This window comes from Vulpes lagopus, unplaced genomic scaffold (assembly GCF_018345385.1).
Source record: "Vulpes lagopus strain Blue_001 unplaced genomic scaffold, ASM1834538v1 ctg45_2, whole genome shotgun sequence".
Taxonomy (NCBI): domain Eukaryota; kingdom Metazoa; phylum Chordata; class Mammalia; order Carnivora; family Canidae; genus Vulpes; species Vulpes lagopus.
Window position 1 is genome coordinate 122,258 of NW_024570838.1, and position 25,822 is coordinate 148,079.

Genomic DNA, 25,822 nt, shown 5'->3' on the forward strand with positions numbered 1-25,822 from the left:
GAAATGGAATTTGGGTGGAAGTATTAGGGCCTCTTTTAATGGAACAAAAAGAAAATATACGCATAATAGTTTCCCTGGTTTTATGGGGAGAGAGGGACATTACTATGTTCAGATGATAGGCAATGTGAAGTGAGAAGAAATACCACGTTGACATTCCTTAAAACTTCAGGTTTGTGTCCTCATGCTCACTTTAGGGGGCTGGAGGCTGAAACTCCTTTATAGGCAAGCCTATCACTGACACAAAGTATGATAAATCTGCAACAAGTGATTTTTTTCCCCTTGCAGAACCAGACACTGGGGTGGAGCTGACCCTGAGAAAACCTCTCAGAGGACAGAGGGACAGAGGGTTTCTTATAGAATGGTATTTCTTTCTATTTGGGATTTCCACAGAATCTATCTGCTTTAAAATGAACAAGATCCTTCATGGGATTCAAGGGCAATGAGGAATGAGAGAGGATGTGATCTATGACTCATATGATAAATGTTATTAGAAGAGCATTCTCTATTCTCTTTCTCATGCATGATACTGGGTGTCTGTGTCTGTATCAAATGTCTCACCTCCACCCCTGCCCATAGTAACATCAGGTAGACAACTAGTCAAGTTTGGTCCAATCAAATTCTTCTCCCGGAAATATTAAGCCAATTAAGTCTACAGAGCTGAGCTGGAAGATCCTGCAGACCAGTGACTGAGGGTACTATTTCAGAAACTATGAAGTCCAAGAGCACAGGAAGATACCTCACAGAGGAAGCAGAGAATGGAGTTATAGAGACAAGTAGAGATTTAAAAAATATATAAGGCCATATAGAGAGCTAAAGAAATTGTTGCCTTCTTTTTTCTCTATGACTTTAACACATCTTATGAGGCCTACATATATTTCTAACTCTTAAATCCTTTATATGCTCCAGCTCTATCTACTCCCATTTTAATTTGATCTAGGCTTCTGTTCTTTAACACCAACAACACTGGGTGCACAGATGGGGAGACAGAGCACTCTGTCCTCATTCTACTTGCAAACCTGACAAAAGCACTGACACTAGAGCAAACTCTGTGTACAAGCAACATGGACAGGAAACATGCTGATCTCTCACCGATGTGTCCACTCACCCAAGAAGCACCAGGTAACACTGCTGTGCTCAGTATCAGAGACATCCTGGACTCTCAATGGCTCATATCCTGCCCACCTTTACCCCTCATGGTACGCCACAAAGAGCAGCTCTACAGTCTTCTCCTCTAGGCTCTTCAAGTCCTTCTCACATATGGAGCTGAGTCAGAAGTTTTAAGTGGCCTACTCAGAAGCACTATGTCATCTGTATTCTATCCAAGATCAAATTTATGGATTGCCCACTAATTAAAGACAGTAAGTTGTGGAGTAAGTTCCAGAAGATTCATAAGTAACCATGAAGGATTTTTAGATGGGAATAACTATAAATGCAATAGTAATAATCACCAGTTTGAATTTGGGTCACTTTGGACAAAAGATCATATATCTTTTGGCTATGATGGAGGAACAAAGGCCAGATTTACCTTCTCACATGAACAACTAAAAAATAAGAGTAAATACATCAACCGGTGGGTTTCAGACATTGAATCCCAGAAAGCACAGGTCAGAAACCATTGAGAAAAGGGAAATGGGTGATCCTTATCATTGTTCCAGGTGACTGGCTGAAGAAAGTATCCCAGCCATGCAAAGGGTCAGGCCACCCCAACAGAACTCTAAGGTGTCTGTCAATAGAGAAGACAAAGTTGACAATTTGGGGAATCTCTATGAACTAGAATTTTCAGAGCAGAGTACCACAGTCAAGAGAATTGCAAAGAAAGCTCCAGATATTTGAACAGGTTTTATCTGCAGTTTTGTATTGCAGACTAAAAACTGCATTAATATGAGAAATTACCTGAGGCTGGGGAAACAGTTCACCAGAAATGAGCAGGTGGAAAGCCTTAGAGATCGCACAAGGCCGGGAGTAGTTCATGGTCCTAACAGTCACAGTAGAAGTGCTTAGTAATACTTGAGACATCAGAGAGAACACCCAGAAGGTTATAGTTGCACTACTAGAAAAAACTAGCCCTAGCATAAAAGCCACTTAACGAAGCTTAAAAGTAAGTCTGGAAAGAATAAAACTGTTTCCCAGAAACTTAACTGCATCCCAAAATACAGTTCAAGAATACTTTAAAGGAATTACAAAAAAAATCTAATACAGTAAAATTAAAATACCTGATAGCCAGTAAAAAACAACTGAGCATACAAAGAAGAAAAGAATAAACAAATCAATAGAAACAGACTCAGAAATTATACAAGTGATAGAATTAGCAGACAAGGATGTTAAAAACAATTACAAACCTATTCTATATGTTCAAAAACATAGAGCAAGGAAGCATGCTCATGTTGAGATCATAAAAGATCATAATATAAATAAATTATTTAAAAATATTAAAAATCCAACTTTCAGATATATGAATAATATATAATATATTGCATGCGATTATGAGCACATTAGACACTAAAGAAAATCAGATTATGAATTTAAAGGCTATAAAAAATGAAACAGAAAAAAGACTGGAAAAATTATGATAACGTTAGTGATTTCTGAGACAAACCTAACACTTGTATAATTAGAGTCCTTAGAAAGGGAGAAAAGTGAGATAGAATAAAATACTTGGAACAATGGCTGAAATGTTTAAATTTGAAAAACACTACAAAACAACAGATCCAAGAAACATAATAGAGAAGTGCAAGATACATGAAGAAAACCACACCAGTGCAGAACAGCATCGAATTGCTTAAAGGGAAAATCTTAAAAGCAGCTAAAGAACCCACCACTTACATAGAAACAAAGAATGACAGCCAGTGCCCATCAGAAATAATACAAGTCAGAAGATCATAGAGCAACAACCAGGAGAGGATAGAAAGAAAAAGTGGCAGCACAAGATTCTATAATCAGGGATAATATATTTGAGGGTTTTTTTTTTTTAAGATTTTATTTATTTATTCGTGAGGGACACAGAGAGAGAGAATGGCAGAGACACAGGCAGAGAGAGAAGCAGGCTCCATGCAGGGACCTGACATGGGACTCGATCCCAGGTCTCCAGGATCAAGCCCTGGGCTGAAGGCAGCGCTAAACTGCTGAGCTACCCAGGCTGCCCAAGGGATAATATATTTGAAAGGTAAAAGTGAAATAAAAACTTTTGCAGACAAAAAAATAACCCTGCTAATATTGATGATGCACAGACTTGCATTACAATAAATATTAAAGAAAGTCCATCAGACAGAAGGAACAATAACACCAAGTTGAAAATCTGGATTGACATAAGGGAAAGAAGACAACAGATATGCTAAGGAAGTGAGTGTAACAAAGTATTTTTTGTTTTAAAATATCTGTTAGGGGTGCCTGGATGACTCAGTGGGTTAAGCGTCTGCCTTCAGCTCAGGTCATGTGATCCCAGGGTCCTGGAATCAAGCCCGCATCAGGCTCCCTGCTCAGCTGGGAACCTGTTTCTCCCTCTCCTTCCATATGCTCTCTATCTCTCTCTTTCTGAAATAAACAAATGTTTAAAAAAAAACTTTCAAAAATTGCTATTTCAAGCAAAAATTATAAAAATGTACTGTGGGGATTATAACATGTAGAAAGGAAGTAACAACAGTATAAAGTCTGGGAAAGTAGAAAAAGAATATGCATTGTTATAATATTCTTACAGAGTACCCGAAGACGTGTAATTTACTTGAATATATGTGATAGCTTAACTATATAGACTAAAAAATTTAAAGCAAAGACATTTAAAGTATATTTAACTTTAAATATACACACACAAGAGTTATAGTTAATAAGTCAGTAAGAGAAGAAAATGGAATCAGAAATAAATGTGAAACCCCAAAAGAGGCATGAAAAGCAGACGAGGGAAACAAAGACCCAAGACAGACAGAACAAATAGAGCAACATAATAGGCTGAAAACCAACCATTTCAATGATCATATTTAATGGAAATAATCTAAGTTCACCAGTGAAAAGGTAAAAATTGCCAGATTGGATAAAAGCAAGAACCAACTAAATATGCTAGATATTAATAATAAAGAGACATGATAAAGGTCCTTATGCTACTAAATCTGACAACTTATATAAATTGGATATATTCTTCAAAAAAAACAAGCTACTAAAGCTCACTCAAGAAGAACTAGATAGAGACACCTGGGGCAGTCATTGAAGTGTCCGGCTCTTGGTTTTGACTCAGGCCATGATCTCAGGGTCATGAGATCAACAGAGAATCTGCTTCAGATTCTCTCTCCCTCTCCCTCTACCCCTCCCACTTGTGCCCTCTCTCTGTCTCAAATAAATTAATCTTTAAAAAAAGAGGGAATAAACAAGAAAGACACATATTTATTAAGGAAATTAAATTTGAGGCTGAGATTATTCCCCCAAAGAAACCAGATGAGTTAGGTGATGAATTCTATAAACATTTAATGAAGAGGTAATACTGAGTCTTCACAAACTCATCAATAAAATAAAAAAGAAGAAAATACTCCATAAATCCAGCATCATTCTGATACCCAGATCAGATAAAAACATAAGAAAACTTCAGAGCAACCCTCTCATAGACAGACAGGAGAATTCTATACATACTTTTAAGCATATATATTTCAACAACATATAAATAAGGGAATATACCATGACTGATTTTTATCACTGAATGCAATGTTGATTTAACATTTGAAAATTAGTCAATATAATGTACCAATATTAACAGATTAACAACAAAAACTTAACAACTAACTTTATATTTAATGGTAAAATTGAATGTTTTCCCTCTAAAATCAGAAATAAGGCAGGATTGGGGCACCTTGGTAACTGGGTCAGTTGAGCCTGTGGCTCTTGGTTTGGGCTCAGGTCATGATCTCAGGGTCCCAAGATAAAGCCCCACATCAGGAATCCATGCTCTATGCAGAGTCTGCTTGAGATTCTTTCTCTCCATCTTCCCTGCTACCCCCTTCTACACGTGCACACACTCTCTCTAAAATAAATAAATAAATCCAAAAAAGAAAAAGAAAAGAAAAGAAAGAAGGCAAAGATTACAACTGTCACTATTTCTATTCAACAGTGAACTGGAAAGTTCTTAATCAGTGCAGCAAGACAAGAGTAAGGGAAACCATAAGGCACATCTGTTGGAAATATATATGTATGTACACACATTTACAAACACACATACACACAAAACACATTTTACAGTTCAATAATAGGAACCTATGCTGAATGACTGCATTTATCTGATTTTCTAAAATAGGCAAATCTATAGAAACTAACAGGAGATGACTGGTTGCCAGGGGCTAGGAGAGGAAAGAATGGGCAGTGAGGAAGGGGGGTAACTGTTAACAAATACAGAATTTCTTTGGGGATGATGAAGTATTTTAAAATGAGACAGTCATGGTGGTTGCAAACATACCAAAAGCATTGTATACTGAATTTAATGCTGTGTAAATTATATATTAAATGTTATTATAAAAAATAAGTTATACAAACTTACAATTAAATAAATTACATTAACAGCAAAGGTAAAAATACTCAAACCTCATCACTTCCTTATTACTTTCCCACATTCTAATATCATTTATGATCTTGAGGCTGTTTATGCCTATTTTATCTGTAGGGTAGAAACACAATATAATAGTGTTCTACTGCCCACATCTCCTAAGCTCTGCATAAACTGTCATTGTGTTGGCAATTAAAATTGGGCACTGTGGAATACTGACACCACAAAAATGGGCAACCACTACAAATCCGAGTTTGCACCCTCCAGACAGCTGGTTGTTAATTATTTACGAGTAGCTCACTGCCTCCTTTACTCCATCCTCTCCAGCCCAGTGCCATGTGGACTACAGAAGTGACAAATTCCTGAGGGAAAATGCATGAAACAATAAATTTTTGTTTGACCTTGTAATTATAGAATGATGTCCCTGGAAGCAAAGGAAGGAAGCTGGGTAAATACCTGGTTTGTACACATGATTTGGGAAACATTTTGTTTCAGCCTGGAAGCTATAGCCCAAGTGTACACCGTTGGTAGATTACATAGTACTTCATTTCTCCTAAGTGATTACTCATAAAAATAGCAGGCAAAGAAGAACTCGAACTTTTCTATTTACATAGATACATACCTATGTGTCTACTTCTTGCTGGGTAGCAAACGCATGAGGTAATTAGGTCTATAAAAGCTTTTTTTCCCTTCCCTTCAATGTCGCATTGAGTAAATGGTGGTATTTGTTAATTTGAGCCCTTAATATAAATAACAACACTTATAAAAGGTTTTCTGAGTCTGCAGAAAAAATTAAGATATTGATTTCTATTACTGGAAAAGTTTATTTTAATAATTACAGTATTTATTTGTGTATACTGGAAAGGATTCAAAAATTTAAAAATTGGTATTAAATATCTGGTTCCATCCATAACTAACAGTGAAAACACTGAGTGTCCTACCTATTTATACTGTCTGATTCTCATCCTCTCCAACTGTATAGTGGCGTTAATAATAGTACCTACCTTTTAGAATTGTTGTGGAGATTAAATGAGATGATTTCTTATAAAAAAAAAAAAATTGCAGTACACGTCCTGGCACTTAATCACTACTTAATAAATGTTTGCTCTTTATATATTTTGCTGTCAAGATTTAAGTAGGCAATCATAATATTTACTGTGAAAATTCTTGGTGGATTTCATTCCAGAAGTACATATCATATTTATTTCCTAAGATTCATTATATTAGTTTTCCCCATGCAATTTCTTTGCATGTCTTACGCATGTGTTGGCAGTATATTCAGACACAAGACCCTTGCATAACTAGGGGATTATTTGTACTTTAAGGCTTACTGAAAGGGACGGTTGTCCTATGAGGTGTATTTCCTCAAACACTGTAAAATTGCAAAGGAAGCAGCTCTTCCTCTGGCAGGGCTGTCTTTTATCTTCAGCTGCTTACAAGCCCTCAGAACTCTTCGGGGATAATTGCAATATAATGCGTTACAGATGCTTGCTAGGTAATTTACTCAGCTGCCACCACCTGGGGAGATTAGACGGGATTTCCCCTCCTGACACTGGGCCCCAGGAATTTATAGTCTTTTCCCTTTCTCTTCTCTGGTGGTATCACTCTTTTCCCCCAGGGTTCACTAGGAAGTCAGCTATTTTAAAATATACAAGTAGTGTGCCTGTATGAGGAGATACCAGCAAACAAACTCTATCTATGCTGGCTAAACTTTAGGGCACAGTCCCTATTTCATCAGTCTGGCTAAACCTGAAATATTATCAGGTTCCTCTGGACCCACCCAGCTTTAGAGCAATGCCCTTATCTTTTTGTGTGCCATAGCCACTTTGGAAGTGTTATGGGCTGAATTATGTCTCTGAAAAAAATATATGTTGAAGTCCTAAGCCCCAGTATATCAGAATGTGACCTTTTTTGGAGATAGTATCTTTACAGAGGTGATCAAGATGAGGTCATTACAGTGGGCTCTAATCCAGGATGACTACAGTCTTTATAAAAGGGGAAATTTGGAGACAGACATCCATATAGGAAAAACACCATATGAGGATGAAGGCAGAGAATGGTTCATTTAGAAGTTAAGGAGTGTTAATGATTGCCAGTAAGCCACCAGAAGCTCCGAGAGAGGCATGGAAAAACAGTCTCCCTTACAGCCCGCAAAAGAAACCAACCCTTCCAAGGCGTTGGACCTCTAGCCTCCAGAATTATAAGACAATAAATTTCTGCTGTTTAAGCCACCAAGTTTGTGATACTTCATTACAGTAGCCCTAGTGAGTGACTTTGGAAGCCTATGAAAGCCTCTGGACCCCTTCTCCAATTTATTTTCTAAATGCATAAAATAATGTATATAGGATAACAAAGGGAAACTGTGGGACCCAGGAAATTTAACAAAAATCCCCTACCCCTGGACAAGCAGAGCAGGACTAACTCCATTTTGTGCTACACCCGCCACCTCCTGTATCACCCCCACATGACCTGCTTATTGCTTAAGGCGCTGCCCACACCCTAGTCAAGCCGCTGGGCACACCCTAATCGGAAATCGCTCATAACAACGTAACCCTGCCTTGTGTCCGCCAAAACTGCGCGCCAATTCTGACCAAAGTAATAGGCCAGCTCAAATGGATGCTATAGGGTAAGGTGTAATTCAGTTGGCCACCTGCATGTGGACCGACATGACTGTGCAACTTTCTGCGTATCCCATTGGCCCCTGGCCCCTATAAAGCTGCTACGCCTCTTACTCTCGGGGTCCAAGTCCCTGCTCCGCTGTGTCGGGTACACTTGGACCCAAGCTCGAGCTTGTAAATAAACCCTCGTGTGGTTGCATCAGTGTGGGCTCCTTTGTGGTTTCTCGGATTCGCAATCTTGGGCACAACATTTGGGGGCTCGTCCAGGATCCAAGAAACCTCCAGGACCCCATCCAGAGGGTTTCACGCATGGTGAGTGCACTCAGCTTTTTCCACCTTTTGAGCGCATATCTCTGAGAGCTCTAATCTGTAGGAATTCCAATCTGTATTAGGGCGGCATTGGCTTAGGCGGACGCGCTGGCGGGCCATTGAGCAGGGGTCTTGAGGAGACGTCCCTTGCCCCTGCCTGGAGAACTGAGGTCCTCATCTGTAGGAGGACGGAGGTCCTCGTTTGTAAGGAGGACGGGGGTCCTCATCTGTAGGAGGACCGGGGTCCTCATCTGTAAGGAGGATGGGGGTCCTCATCTGTAGGAGGACAGGAGTCCTTGTCTGTAAGGGGGACGGAGGTCCTCATCTGTAAGGAGGGCCGGCTGCCAGCCCTTCAGGTTACTTTCTGTTTTGTCTCCACGGCCGCACAGAACGTTTGTCTGTTACGCTGTTCTTGTTAACTGTTTGCACGTTCGTCTGTGTTACTATGTCCTTGCTAACTGTGCATTTGTCTGTGTTGTTGTGTCCTTGTTAATTGTCTTTACTGTCTGTGTCTTGGTGTGGATTGGGGACATAATGGGGGAGACAGAAACCACTCCCCTGTCTCTTATGCTCTCCCACTTCTCGGATGTTAGGGAAAGAGCTCGTATTCTGAACATAGACATACGGAGAGAGAGATTCCAAATTTATTGCATATCAGAATGGCCAACCTTTGGCGTGGGATGGCCCCGAGAAGGAACTTTCCACCTACCTATTATCTTACAGGTTAAGGCCGTGATCTTCAGGGACAAACTGGAAGGCCACTCTGACCAGGTTCCCTACATCCTGATCTGGCAGGATGATCGAGAATCCCCCTCCTTGGCTAAAACCATTTTTACCCCCCAAAGCAGGACCCACCGAGATTCTAGCCCTGTGGAAAGCCGAGAAGGAAACTGACTCTACGCCCCAAGCGCCCCTCTATCCGGTCTTCCAGGATTCCTCCCCAGAGGACATGATTCCCCCGCAGCCCTACCGGGCACCCCCTCCCCCTTCCACCCCTCCACTGGAGACACCGGGGGCTGCAGAAGGGGCGCCACCCCTCCCTGACAAGGGAGTCCCTGTGCATGGGCCAGCAGCGGGGACACGTGGTCGGACCCACTGGTCGGCCCCACCTCCGAATGCAGGGCCAGCGGATTCCACCGCCCTTCCTCTCCCCGCCATGGGGCCCCCCCCCGATGAGACTGGTAAACAGCTAATGTTATATTGGCCATTCTCCACCAGTGATGTATATAATTGGAAAACCCAAAATGCAAAGTTCTCTGATAATCCGAGAGATCTAATCGGGCTTTTAGATACTGTTCTCTTTACCCACCAGCCTACTTGGGATGACTGCCAACAGCTCTTGCAGGTTCTCTTCACCACCAAGGAGAGAGAACAAATTCAGGTGGAAGCCCGGAAGTCTGTCCTGGGAGAGGACAGACAGCCGACTCAAAACTCAGACCTCATAAATGCTGCCTTCCCTATATCCCGCCCCACCTGGGACTACAACTCAGCTGAAGGTAAGGAGAGACTCCGGGTCTATCACCAGACTAATGGCAGGTCTCCAGGCTGCCGCGCAAGCTGACCAATCTGGCCAAGGTCTATGATGTGAGGCAGGGTAAGGATGAGAGTCCAGCAGCCTTCTTAGAGAGAGTCATAGAGGCTTTTAGGCAGTACACCCCTAGGAACCCAGAAGCCCCGGAAACAAAGGCCACAGTTATCATGGCTTTTGTTAACCAGGCCGCTCCGGACATTAAAAAGAAATTGCAAAGAGTAGAGAGACTGGGAGAGAAGAGCTTGCTCTTCTAAGTCCTAAGAAGGACTTAGTGATAGTAGCAGAACGAGTCTATAATAATAGAGAAAGTCCGGAAGAACAACAAACCAAACTAAGTGACCGGCAGACCCGAAATCTGGCCAAGATCCTGCTGGCCACAACCAAGATCCCCAAGACCGCTGGATCAGCAATGCCCATCTGACCCACAGGAAAGACGGAGGCACCTCAATAAGCTGGCTTCAGGGACAGGTAAGGAGGATGGCCCTGGTCCCCCTTGGGAGCGTCCTAAGATGAACAAAAACCAATGCACCTATTGCAAAGAGGAGGGCCATTGGGTAAAAAGCTGCCCTAACAAAAGATCTAAGGCCCCTGCCAAGATCTTGGAAATGGAGGACCTGGACAATTAGGAGAGTCAGGGTTCGGCACCCCTCCCCGAGCCCAGGGTAACTCTTAGAGTGGAGGGACAACCTGTTGAATTCCTAGTGGACACTGGGGCACAACATTCGGTTTTATTACAACCCCAAGGGAAATTGGCAAACAATACTTCATGGGTGCAAGGGGCCACCAGGCACCAGCAAAATTTTGAATGGACAGAGGCCATGAACAGAGCCTTTAATGACCTTAAACAGGCCTTACTGTCTGCCCCGGCTCTTGGGTTGCCCGATCCAGCCAAGCCCTTCTACCTGTATGTGGACGAGAAAGACGGGGTGGCAAAAGGGGTCCTTGTCCAGTACTTAGGTCCCTGGAAAAAACCCATAGCCTATCTCTCCAAAAAGCTGGACACAGTGGCTGCTGGATAGCCCCCATGCTTAAAAATTATTGCTGCGGTGGCCACTATGGTCAATGATGCAGACAAACTGCCATGGGGCAAGAACTGCATGTTACCACCCCACATGCTATTGAAGGGGTACTCAAACAGCCCCCAGATCGCTGGATTAGCAATGCCCATCTGACCCATTATCAGAACCTGCTGCTAAACCCTACCAGAATTTTATTTAAGCCACCGACAACCCTGAATCCGGCAACGCTACTCCCTAACCCAGACTGGGTTACCCCCATCTGCATGAGTGTCAAGGAATTTTGGCACAGGTGCATGGAATCAGAGCTGATCTCCAGGACCAGCCACTGCCGAACGCGGACACCACCTGGTACACGGAGGGCAGCAGTTTTGTCCAAGGAGTCCGATATGCGGGGCAGCCGTAACCACAGAGACGGGACCGTCTGGGTGGAGCCACTGGCAGCCGGAACATCTGCTCAGGGCAGAACTGACCACACTGGCCAAGGCGCTGACCATGGGGGAAGGTAAACGAATCAACATCTACCCCGACAGCAGGTCCGCCCTCGCCACCGCTCACATCCACGGAGCCCTTTACAGAGAGAGAGGGCTCCTGACAGCAGAGGGAAGGACTGTTAAAAACAAAACGGAGATTCCTGAACTCCTGAGGGCCCTCTGGCTGCCCAAGGCCCTAGCCATCATCCACTGTCCGGGGCACCAAAAGGCAGACACGCCAGTAGCCAGGGGAAACCGGCGAGCCGATTGACAAGCAAAAGAGGCGGCCCTTCTGGTGACCCAGGTCTTAGCAACCATGCGACCTGTTCCGGGGGCACCGACCCTGCCTGACACCCCCAACTATACTGATGCTGACTTACACTGGATCAAACGCTTGCCTATGTGGTGCTTGCGTGGCTGGTGGAGGGCCGCAGACTCCAGCATCATCCTGCCAGAGGAACTAGGACAGGCGAGTCCTATCCAGAATACATCGGAGTACTCACATGGGGACAAGGAAGATGGAAGACCTCATACGACATGCAAAGATCACTATTAAAGACTCTCGAGCAAAGATCGAGCAGATTGTGGCAAGCTGCCATGCGTGCCAGTTAACTAATGCCACCGCCCATGGATCCAACCCGGGCACCTGGCTCCGGGGGGACTGCCCAGGAGCCTACTGGGAAGTGGACTTCACTGAGATAAAACCTGGAAAATACGGATACAGGTATTTACTAGTGTTTGTAGATACTTTTTCAGGATGGACAGAGGCATTTCCCACCAAACATGAAACGACACAGACCGTGACCAAGAAACTGCTGGAAGACATCTTACCGAGGTATGGTTTTCCTGTTAAGATTGGGTCAGACAACGGCCCAGGATTCGTCTCTAAGGTAACACAGGGAATGGCACTAGTACTTGGGGCAGATTGGAAATTACATTGTGCATATAGGCCCCAGAGCTCAGGACAGGTAGAGAGGATGAACAGAACATTAAAGGAGACCTTAACTAAATCAGCCCTGGAGACTGGCAGGGACTGGGTGACTCTCCTCCCCTTCACCCTATATAGGGTGAGGAACTCCCCATATAAGATGGGACTGACTCCCTACGAAATCATGTTCGGTCTTCCTCCACCTGTTATCCCCAATTTAAAACCTGAGGTGCTTGCTGAATTTGATGATCACCAACTTCTTTTCTCCCTCCCAAATGTTATAATAAACCCATGAGCAGGTGTGGCCTAAGCTGAGGGCCCTCTATGAGACTGGGCCACCCCCAGATCCCCATCGATATCGGCCAGGTGAGTGGGTGTACGTGCGGAGATACCAACACCAGACACTTCAACCACCAGACCTTACATCATGATCCTGACCACTCCCGCCGCTCTCAAGGTCGACGGGATTACTCCCTGGGTCCACTACACCCATGTCCAGCCAGCTGACCCACACGCCATTCTCAAGGACTTTGTTCCAGAATGGGAAAGCCAACCGGACAAGGACAATCCCCTAAAGCTAAGACTGCGCCGTTCTCACTTATTTCGCACCTCCAAGACTCCCTCGTCTGAGGTTGTCCTTCAAAATAGAAGGGGATTAGATTTAGTCTTACAACAAAGGGTGTGTGGGGGATGGTTATGTGCTGCCTTAACGTAGGATGTTGCTTCTTCGCTGGAATGTAAATGGGAGCGAGAACAGCAACAAGGTTGGTTAGAATCCTGGTTAAATCATTCCCCCTGGCTCATTCTGAGAGCAACCTGAACCCATGATTGGGTCCTGCATAGGATCCTCTGAAAAAGGGGGGAATATGGGACCCAGGAAATTTAACAAAAATCCCCTACCCCTGGACAAGCAGAGCAGGACTAACTCCATTTTGTGCTACACCCGCCACCTCCTGTATGACCCCCACATGACCTGCTTATTGCTTAAGGTGCTGCCCCACCCTAGTCAAGCCGCTGGGCACACCCTAATTGGAAATCCGCTCATAACAATGTAACCCTGCCTTGTGCCCCCCAAAACTGCACGCCAATTCTGACCAAAGTAATAGGCCAGCTCAAATGGATGCTATAGGGTAGGATGTAATTCAATTGGCCACCTGCATGTGGACCGACATGACTGCAACTTTCTGCGTATCCCATGGGCCACTGGCCCCTATAAAGCTGCTACGCCTCTTACTCTCGGGGTCCAAGTCCCTGCTCCGCTGTGTCGGGTACACTTGGACCCAAGCTCCAGCTTGTAAATAAACCCTCGTGTGTTTGCATCAGTGTCGGCTCCTTTATGGTTTCTCGGATTTGCAATCTTGGGCACAACAGAAACAAAGTACAATATTGGGTTTTTTTTCAAAAGATTTTGTTTATTTATTCATGAGACAGAGAGAGAGAGAGAGAGAGAGAGGCAGAGGGAGAAGCAGGCTCCACGCAGGGAGCCCGACATGGGACTCGATCCCTAGTCCCCAGGATCAGGCCCTGGGCTGAAGGCGGCGCTAAACCACTGAGCCACCCGGGCTGCCCTACAATATTGTTTTTAATATCTATTTTCAAAAAGTACTCTGGGATGTACTCACATATGTACTTGTCTATTAATGTGTTAAATGCGAGATCTAGTGGCAGGTCAAAAGAGCCAGGGCAGTTCTGAAGTAGGTGTTGCTATTATTCCTATTACTTATTGCCTATATTCATGGTTGAAAGAAAGGCTAAATTCCACTTAGCAATTAGGGAAAGTTAGATCAAGTCCACTAACCACCTGAATTCCCTCCACAGACATCTCGAGGGTCCGTGGACTTCAGGTGAAGAGCCTCAACTTCAGAATCTTCATTTCACTGACTCTTCCCTTATTACAATGTCTAGTCACTTTGTTTATTCTTACTTATTCATTCATCTCTTGATTAACTACCAGTTCCCGGCTGTATCTTTCCCTGATACTCCAGTGAAAAAATCCCTTTTAAGTCCCACTTTATTCCTCAATACCACAAAAAGGTTATTCTCTTGGACTGGTCATTGATCTTAAAGTTGTTATTGAAGCTGCTTAGAATTTAATATTTCCTCTTGTGTGGCTAGAGAGCTTTCTACGGAAATCCCCTAAATGGAGCCTCTGCTTCTTCTCCTTGTTTCCAAATATGGGGTATTTTAAATTCAATTCTTACTGGTATACATTCCACAGAAAGACCATGTTCACTCATCAAACCTCACCTGCAAAAATCTGGGTTTTTTTGTTGTTCATCTCATTCCCGTATCCTCCCATGTACACTCAATCTCCTGTTCTCACCAGCAAGCAATGAGCCCCCTGTTATTTGGATCTACACCTACTCCAGCAAGAATAATGTATGACGTCTCCAAGCTGAAGGAGATCTTGTCTTATAGTCAAGGTATCAGGGGACACCATGACAGTGTTCTCGATACCCATCTATCCAGTAACCTCACTTTGCTGTTCTTTTCCCTTCACTTCCTGGGCATGTCCTACTATTACACTGCCCATCAGGCCTCTGTCCAAGCTGCTTCCTATTCCCCTTCCTCAGAAATTTCCTCCAACCAGCATGCTGGCCCCCCTAGCATGACCCATTGACTTGCCCTGAATTGTCACTTGTCAAGTGCTCCAATTCCTGAGTGCCTCTCTGACATAGCACTTCTCTACTATATGATAATATAGATGGCTCCTTATCACAAAGCATTTCAAGATGCTTTTGTTTTTCTTTATGTACCTTTCAGATTCTATGTATTCCTTCTATGTGTGCCTCAGGCTTTTGATCCCAGGTACTGCCTAAGTACTACATGTACATCATAAACATAATAAAAATCTTGCATTTGTATTTTGTCATGTCTATCTGCCCTCATATAACTAATGAATGTGGTAAATTTTTGAAAAAAATGCACATGCACACCGACATAAATTTAAAGAGAACCAATTTGGTGTCAGTATTTGGAATCATTGTGTTTGGGATATGCTATTCATTTAGATTTATATTTTTCCCTTTGTGAAGTTCAATCTTTAAGTCGGGTTTAGTCATTCCTAATGAATATGTCTCACCTTTCCTGTTTTTTAGAATTGTTCTCATTTGTTCTTGCCCAATTTCCTATTCATAGGAACCAAAATAACATAATTTTAATCTGTCATGTGTGACATAGTAAGGGCTCTCTTACTTAAGCATGCCCAAAATACCAGATCCATGGCTGCATTGAAATCTTTTATTTTCATTCTGACACCATGCAGTTTTCTCTTCATTTTCTGCTTAATCCAGATTATACAATATGTTTCTTCAACCTCTTTTTGTTTTAACAACATCCTTTTTCCTGTGTCCATTCATCTACTGACCCACCTACAGGAGGTCCAACACAGAGTAACTATCTTCAAAGCCTATACTAGCCTGCTGTATTAATGCTAGAGAAAAAACAAAATGATGCTCAATGTCCTCAATTTGTCCTATAAAATTACCTAGCAATTCAATTAAAAAAAATTGTTTTAGTTCTTTCCCTTCTGTGTATCAGCTTAAAAAAATATTCTGGGGTACCTGGGTGGCTCAGTAGTTGAGCATCTGCCTTTGGCTCAGGGCGTGATCCTGGAATCCTGGGATCCTGGGATGGAGACCTGTATCAGGTTCGCCACAGGGAGCCTGCTTCTCCCTCTGTGTCTCTGCCTCTCTCTGTGTGTGTCTCTCATTAATAAATAAATTCTTTTTTTAAGTCCTTAAAAAATATCCTAACCTCCTAAAATCTGAAATGTTCCTTTTCTTATGCTTACAGCATATTACATGAATATTGTTTCAAAGAGAAAACAAAAGCATCATTTGACCTGACATCAAACCTATAAGTGTATCTATATCTTCATAAAGACTAGAGTATTTAACTGTGTTAACAAGGTGAAAAAACAACTTCCCCAGGTAAATATGATGCATTTATCTGTGTTCTGAAGGACTCTTCTCTTTCATCTCTTCATGGTTCTTGCTTCACTGATACCCTTGCTTAGAGCACACACGGTCCATCTCCTATGCCTGTACCATTACCATTATTGCTTCCATATAAGTAATACAATCTCGTGGGAAGTACCTGGGACTCTGCCTGCATGTAAGTAGGTAAACAGTGCTGGGAAGTTACTGTTAACATTCCTGACAGAACCCTTGTCCACAGACTGCATGTGTTTATGCATAAATAGCCCATCTTCCACCCCTCTAGGGTGGGATAACTTTGAGGCATGTTCTACAAGAACCCTACAAACTATAGTGTAATTGAGCCTCAAGTGGCTATGGCGATAGCACACTCAGTAACATTCTCTGATTGGCTTCTTTGTCTTGCTTTTTTATTTGTCTACTGGTGGATTCTAAGATTACATCCCAGATAAACCACTTGCACCTTGGCTCAGAGTCAGTTTCTTGGTGCCCAACTTAAGAAAGCTGATTCTAGGAAACTGTCCTACAGAATAGGATTCTAGAATTGTATTAATTCCAAGCCAGGTTGCTGCTAGTATTAAGTGGGGGGATGAAACAGCCTATGGTCTGGGAGCCTGATAATCTGTAGTGCTGTCAGGGTACTGGTGGAAGGGGGTGCACTCCCCCTTCTGGAGCCTGATCTTGGACAATGTGGAATTACTTATTGACTTTTGTTAAAAGACATAGATGCTCTAATGGAAGAACACAGATCAGCCAACTATGAACTCATATTACAATGTAACAACTAAAAGTCATCCATAGTGGCCTCTTCTTAATAGGATACCTGTCCCCCACTGTCTAGAGGTTTTGCAAAGCTCTCAGCTGGATCAAAAGCTTTGTAATATGGAACTTGTCTTCTCAAAGTATGTCCCCATCTCTCCTCTTTGCTATTAGAGCAATAAGATCATGCCTCAACAGTGCTCAAGTAGGGGAGAACTGTCCTGAATACTCAAAGAAAGAAATTATTCAGCATGAGAGAACTGGACATATAATGTATACTCGGAGAACAGCCAAAAATACATGGAGGAAATCTTAAAGGGTGCTAGAGCAGGGAAGGTGGGATATAACACTGGACTGGAGGATTCAGTGATGAGGCAACATTCTCTGGATTTAGCCTTATGGCAAGGATCATTGGAGCTAGTGATGACATGCTGCTAGAAGACCACTTATATGTCCAAAAACATCAAGAAAGGGTGTCCAGAAGGCTCATGTCAGTGGCTACAATGGAAAAATCACATTAATCCAGTCTCAATCCACAGCCCAACAAATGAATGGGAAACCAGGTACTTTAAAGGAAGAAACCTACATGCAATATCAAGCATATATAGTTCCTTTACTCCTAAACAGGGCCTGTGGCAATTTACCAGAGGAAATGTACATTGGGTAAAAGAAGAATACACAGTCTTGTGGGAATATTAAATACAAAGTCTGAGCTGATGCTGGTATTAGGAAACTCCAAATACCATTACAGCCTTCCTAATAAAATCAAGTCCTACTATCACTTCATCTCTCAGTGGGTCTGCAGACCTACTCTGGGTGCAAAATTGTGCTGAGTAAATCAGGCAGCTGGAAGAATCTTCACAGTGATCTCTTAAACTGTGAGTTAAGATGCATTTTCAAAGTGCCCCAGATTCTACATGGCCAAGGTTGTAAATCAGAAGAGTAATAGTGCATTTTAGGTGGATGGGAGAGATTAGTAGCACTCTCAAACACTTAAAATTTGACTCACTAATGGAGAAGAAAACTTCATTGCAATAGCCAGCTACTATGTTTATGCAACCTAAAAATGGACAGATACCACACTATAGCCATACTCACGGCAGTCCCTGAAATAAGAAGAGGGGAAATCTTCCTAGTAGACAGAGTTTTGAGTAACATACCTACTCAGTGACTTGATGTAGAGGGAGAAATGGTCTCAGGTAAAGATGGGCATAGACTCAAAGGTAGTGGCAAATGGCTTGGTCAGGGCCTGAAAGGAACAAGATTGTAAAGTGAAAGACAAGGAATATGGAGTAGAAGAATATGGGTGCATCTGCAGGAACAGAAGCTAAGCGTGCCAATATGTGTCATGTCAATTCTCAACAGAGGACATCTACCAAAAGAAGGTTCTAAACAATGGATATCAGCCACCCTGGTGTTGGCACAAGCGTTCTTGAGAAGAAAAGCCATGATAGCAAGGATGGAGGCTATGCACATGTCCAGAATCATGGATACTTCTCATCAATGCTGATATGCTTGCTGCCACTGTTGAATGTCTCACATATCAATAGTAGGGACCCAACACTGAGCCCTTAGAACAAATCTATTCCAGCTGGGAGACACCAAGGATTCATATATATCTCTGGTATGAGATTTCCTTCCCTGCCCACAGTAGCCCAGCTGGAAGCCTGTCTAGGAGTTCATAGAGCATCTTTATTTAATAACAGGATCCTACCTAATATCACCTTAGACCTCCTAGGCTATAAACACAAATAATAAAGGGCTCAGGACTGCCATAGACACCATTCCACTTGCCATGCCTCATATAGTTCTAGACAATATGTAGATATTGATTGATAATTATTAAAAGAAAAGCACTTTGAAAAAAATCTCTCTTCAAGGATACATGAAAGTATATTTCATGTCCTATACATTAATTCCAGTGACACACTAAATCTTTTAGATGATATTTTCCAAGAATAAATAAAACAAGACTATTGGGGATCCCTGGGTGGCTCAGCAGTTTAGCACCTGCCTTTTGCCCAGGGCGCAATCCTGGAGTCCCAGGATCGAGTCCCGCGTCGGGCTCCTGGCATGGAGCCTGCTTCTCCCTCCTCCTGTGTCTCTGCCACTCTCTCTCTCTCTCTCTCTCTCTCTCTCTCTCTCTCTCTCTATGTCTATCATGAATAAATAAATAAATCTTTAAAAAAAAAAAAAGACTATTAGTGAACTTCCTTTAAATTCTCAGATACACCGGTTAGAGCAACAGGGTTTTAACACCAAATGGGAAGAAAGGAATTTTTAAATTTTTTTTTTCATTTCTTATTTATTTATGATAGTCACAGAGAGAGAGAGAGAGAGGCAGAGACACAGGTGGAGGGAGAAGCAGGCTCCATGCACCAGGAGCCTGACGTGGGATTCGATCCCGGGTCTCCAGGATCGCGCCCTGGGCCAAAGGCAAGCGCCAAACCGCTGCGCCACCCAGGGATCCCGGGAAGAAAGGAATTGATTGTGAAAGAATTTATATCTTGAAAGAGAAAAAAAGGACTTTAATTTCATCTTCTTAATTTACATATTTAGCTGGATAATTTGTAAAAGTGTGAGCTGATGCTAAGTTCAAGTAAGGAGTCAAGCTTAGATATGCCACAATAGATTGTATTAATTAATTTTAGTAATTAATAGGAATTGGAACCATTTAAGCAAAGTAATGTATAACTTCAAGTCATTTTGCTACACACAGAAATTCAAGGAGCTCATGAAACACTGGGTATCATGAACTACATTTTATCAGAAGAAAGTTCTGTTATGACAGTTTATGGAGATAGTGCTTGTTGATATGACCCTCAAAGATATTTATAAAAACCTGGTCACATAAACTTATCAGAGCAATATAATTTTCATTGTTTTAACTTCTATAATAAAACTAATTAGCTTCAGTAGTATGGCTCTAAACAAGCATTTTTCTTGAAGGCTGGCCGATCTTCAACTGCAATGAGGCTGTACCTACACAAATCAGCATGTATGCACGTCATGGTCAAATGGCTAGAAATGGAAACATATGGAGAGAGGGGCAATGCAAATACTAACTTCCTAGGTGATCCACAAGTCATTCAGTAAATTGATTATTTGCAGTTTGGTAGGGATACTTCTTAGAGCATGGTTTTATAAATGGAAGCAGGTGTATAAACAGTAATAAACAATATACAGAAGACATTGCCTGTGAAACTAGTGTAATTCATATAGGTGGAACACTACCAAGCAGTTAGTACTATAATTTTTCTAAATCTATATACTCCTTTCTGAGAGTTTTCTCTTATTTTTTTTTATCCAGCCTGGATCCCATTGTCCATTAGTTCTACCACTCCTACTTCTGTGTCCCTTGACTGGACCCACCTAAAAAAATTTATGCACATTCTCTGCACTGGCAACAGAGTTGTTGGAAAAAAAGATCATATGATCTGATAGATTACCATGAGCACAATCTGATGGTCTTTGACATCCAGTGGGGTCTCAGTGCTATCAGATTTCCTTCAAGATCCACTCAGCTCTCTTCCTTTCCTCATAGTCACTATTTCAAATAGTCTCCATTCTCTTCAAAACCTTATGGCATTTCCTCCATTTTTAGTGTAAGCACAAAGCTCTGCCTCTAATTCAGAGAAATGAGAAAGTATAGTGGAAGCAGGTAGGGAGGATAAGAGATGGACAATATGGTCCGTCAGTTTTCTTTGCCCAAACCATAAAATTGCGTCTTCATTTACAATCTTCTTTCATTCCTAACCACTCATTCCTTGGAGGAAATTTTCTAACCCATGTGCTGATGGTGAGAATAGGGATTAGATCTATCTGTCAATGTGTTAACAATTATGATCTTCTTGTTCTTTGGCCCAGCTGTTATATTTTTAGAAAGGTATTTCAAGAAAAGAAAAGGATCATAGTATAATGTAGTTACTGTGTTTTTTAATAGAAAATGTTAAAACCTATATGTATGTCCATTAATAAGCAATCAATTAAATATACCTACTACAGATTGAATGTTTGTGCCCACTCAAAATTCAGGCATTGAGAAGCCTAATCCCCATCGTGATAGTATTTGGAGTTGGGGCCTTTGGATACTGATTAGGTCAAGAGGGTGGAGTCCTCATGAATGGCATGGGTACATTCAAAAAAGGCCTTGGAGAGCCTTCCTAGTTCTTTCCGCTGTGTAAGGAAACTGAGAATTGTAAGGAAGCTGTCACTTTGTTCTTAGGCCTCCAGCCTCCAGAACTGTGAGAAATAAATTTCTGTTCTTTTAGTCTGGATAGTCTATGGCATTTTTGTTACAGTAACCCAAATGGACTAACACAATATCCTACAGTGGAATATTATGAAGCCATTAAAAGGTTGATATTTCTTCTTAGTACTAACTAACATGGAGAGATGTCTAGCCATGATATATTGTTCAAAGGTAAAAAAAAATATGTTTATAGATCAGTATTAACATCATAGTTCCATTTTAAGTAATAGATATACATGTTTATAGGTTAATTTCTAAAAGCTGAAAAGAATAAGCAACTTCCAAAGGCAGTTATCCTGGGTTAGGGTTAGAAATTGAAGGTTACCTTTAGATTCTAACTTCTATATGTTTGTATTTAAATTTTCTAAAGAAGGCAAACTAACATTTATAACCAGAAAAACATTTTTTTTTTCAATTGTACAAGTTTAAGAATAAATTTCTACTCCATTGCTAGGGTAGAATCCTTCAGCAACAGTAGTTTATAAATTATTCCCTTTCTTTCCAAATTCACTCTTGTTTACTCTTTCTAATTACCATCTAGACATGCTCTACTAGTCTCTTTCTTGTTATCCTTCTACCATCCCTTACCCCTACAAGAATCCTTCATCTCACCTCAACTTCACAGACTGACATCTCAAATTAACTGTTTCTATGTCCTCACTGCTCTTCTATTTAACAATCCACAGCGAAGTGCTTCAGCTTCTAGCAAACCGCAGACTTGGCTCTCACCAAAGTCAACAATGGCTTCTTCCTGGAAAAATCCAATTGATAATTTTCTTTTGTTTTATTTGAACTTTCCATGGTGCTTGCCACTGTTAACTGCTTGAATTTCTTTTTTCTATTAGATTCCATGATTTTAGTATTCCTCTACCAATAGAGCTTCTCTGTATCATTAACTTTCAGGGATTCCTTTCATATGCCTGGGCCTTTAAATGAATTTCATCTTCAACTTAACTACTTTTATTTTTGAAGAGACTCAAATGGATGGAGAATATACTTCAGAATTAGGAAAAACCTAGGCTTGCCTCTTGGCTCCTTCACAAGCTTATTAGGGGGCCCACGGAAAGCAGCTTAGTCCTTCAAGCCCTTGTTTTCTCTGTAATAAAATGGGAAGCAGTTTTCTTGTAAGGTTGTTTTTAGCATTAAACACTCACAACTATGAATGCCACATAATAAATATTTAATAGCTGGTAGCTGTTATTACTCTGCTTTTATAATCTCTCCAGGGAAATTTTTACTCTTCAATTTTGACATATAAACTAATGACCTCCAGCCCAAACTCTCTCCTAAATTTTAATCCAAACCGATGATTGGACATTTCTACTAGATATCTCACATCATAAAAACCAACCTCCAAATTTAATCTCCTTTAGCTCTCCGCCACTCCTCTTAAAAATCTGTTTCTTTTTCAGAATGCATGGTGTCAGCCACACGGTTCTCTAAAATCAAAACCTGGAAGCCATCATTGCTATTCCCCTTTTTATTTATTTACATACTTGTCCCTAACCTTACTGATTCTTCCTCCCAAATATTTGTCACCCATTTATCCAGTTAGGCTTTTTCATCATCTTAGCTTATGACATCATCAACCCGTATGTTGGTGATAGCAAGAGGCTTTTGGTTGATCTTTTCTATACCTAGGTTTACATTTTTTTTTTCCTTGCTCTTTCTATCATCTGTTCATACACTGTAGCTGGTAACTGTCCTTACCTGTTTCAGATCTTTCGACAACACTCCTACATTTTGGCCTCTGTTACCGCTACTATCATTACTGCCTCCTTACTGCCAACCTCATCTGTGCTGCATCCATACCAAATATCATTAGATGTCTCTAATGAGTTGTGTATCTCCAGTGTGTCATCTACTCTTTCCTTTCTTCAGCCTACTTACTGGACTTCTCAGTTGGCTGGATTGTACTTGCCCTTGAAACCTTACCACCTAAGGAAAGATCCATTCCCAATCTTAGACTGCTTCCCCCCAACATCATTTGCTCCCATAGCAACATATACACCTCTATGCTAGCACTTACTTCAGGAAATGTAATTTTCTGTTTCATGTCTATCTTTTTCTCTGAACCAATATCTCCCAATTCATGTCTGTTTCTCCTCTGAAGCAATTTTTTTCAAACAAGTGTGAAATGGAATCACCTAGGATGCTTATTAATTATCCATAATCCCAAGTCCCACTTCCAGTTTAATGTTGCAAAGGGATCACATGTTGCAAAGGCAACAAATATGTCAAAGGGATCACATCTTTTCTTCCCCCACAAAACCTAATAAAAAAAGTAGTATAATAATAAAAAATGGCATTGTTACATTATAAGTCAACAAGGACAGAAAAACAATAGAGAGGAAAATGGAAGATGAATTTATTTCAACCAATTTTTGAAAGATGGGAAGCAAATGGTGAAGTGATAACTAAGCACAGTGAGAAAACTTAAAATTTTAGAGCCAGGAGAATGGCAACACTGACCATAAATGACCCAATTTTCTCTAAAAACTACCTGACAAGTTTAGCACTTTGACCAATAGACTGAGATAAACAGAGAATATCTGAAAACCTATATTAAAAGTAGTTGAATAACTCTATTCCACTTGCACATAGATAGATAACTAAGCTTTTTTTTTCTCCTAGTTCCACATGTTCCTCTAGGGTGGGGTATTTTTTTTTTTAATTTTTATTTATTTATGATAGGAACACAGTGAGAGAGAGAGAGAGAGGCAGAGACACAGGCAGAGGGAGAAGCAGGCTCCATGCACCGGGAGCCTGATGTGGGATTTGATCCCGGATCTCCAGGATCGCGCCCTGGGCCAAAGGCAGGCACCAAACCGCTGCGCCACCCAGGGATCCCTAGGGTGGGGTATTGAGATTGGAGAATGTGAAAATAGGAAGTTTAAGGGACACCTGGGAGGCTTAGTTGGTTATGAGTCTGCCTTTGGCTCAGGTCATGATGTCAGGGTCCTGGTGGGGAGTGGGTCCCTGCTCAGTGGGGAGTCTGCTTCCCCCTCTGCCTGCTGCTTCTCCTGCTTGTGCTCTCTCTCTCTCTCTCTCTCTCCCTCTATGTGTCAGTTAAAGAAATAAAATCTTTTAAAAAAGAAAAGAAAATAGGAAGTTTAAGATTCAGGAACATCATGTGCCTTACAAAGAGGTTTTGGCATGTGGCTGAAAATAAGGATTAAATAAATATGTACATTTATTTTACAGAGAGAATTCTGAGAGGATGGTAGACTAGACCAGCTATCTGTCTCCCCACCTAGACAACAAGTATACTGCAAGAATCTATCTAATGCAGCTATGTTAGAACTGGGAGTCCATAGGAGCCTTGTAAATTCCAAGGGAAAACCTAGGGGATAAGCTGAAGTTAATTTCAGTCTCAGCTCAGCAGTGGGTGCCTGTCCTCCATCAGCCTATGATAGGCAACTTGGTATAGGATGCACTTCACCCCTCATGCCCTTCGCTGAAGGGGCTTCTAGGGTATTTAAATGGATGGCACTTTTTCCCTCCCTCCAATCCCCTGCCTTGATTTTTCCTTTTGCTCTCCTTTTATTTTTTTTTAAAGATTTTATCTATTCATTCATGAGAGACACAGAGAGAGAGAGAGAGAGAGAGAGAGAGAGGCAGAGACATAGGCAGAGACACAGGCAGAGGGAGAAGCAGGCCCCATGCAGGGAGCCAGACATGGGACTCGATTCCAGGATCCTGGGATCAAGACCTGAGCCAGAGGCAGACGCTCAACCGCTGACCTATCCAGGTGCCCTTTGCTCTCCTTTTAGAAACCAGACATTAATGGCTAGGATATTCAAAAGCAATTGCATATACAGAGGAAATTAGAAGGTCACTGTGCATACTCTGGGAAAGTCAGTCTCAGAAAAAACCCGAGAAGATCTTGAGTTTGCACATCAGGCTATCCTTAGACTGCAGCTAGCCTACAACAACCAAATCAAAGTAGAAATGAAAAACAGCAAGCCCTAGGGAAGGAGAGAATCTGATTACCAGAGATTACCACGTTATTAGATGCAAATGGCCAGTTATTGACCAAAAAGCAAAACAAAAATAAAAAACAAAAGGTAGGGCAGCTTCGGTGGCTCAGGGGTTTAGCCCCACCTTCAGCCCAGAGTGTGATCCTGGAGACCCTGGATGGAGTCCCTGCATGGAGCCTGCTTCTCCCTCTGCCTGTGTCTCTGCCTCTCTGTGTCTCTCATGAATAAATAAATAAATGAAATCTTAAGAAAAAATTAAAACAAAACAAAAGGTATACAAAGATATGGGAAAGTATGGCCTACCCAAAGGAAAAAATAAATAAACCAATAGAAATCATTGGTAAGAAAAACCAACTAGAGGACCTACTACACAAAGGCTTTAAAATAACTACTGTATAGATCTTCAAAGAGCTAAAGATAGATGTATAAAAAGTAAAGAAAATTATGTATGAACAAAACTGAAATATCAATAGAGACAGGGGGAGAAAACTTAAAAAGAA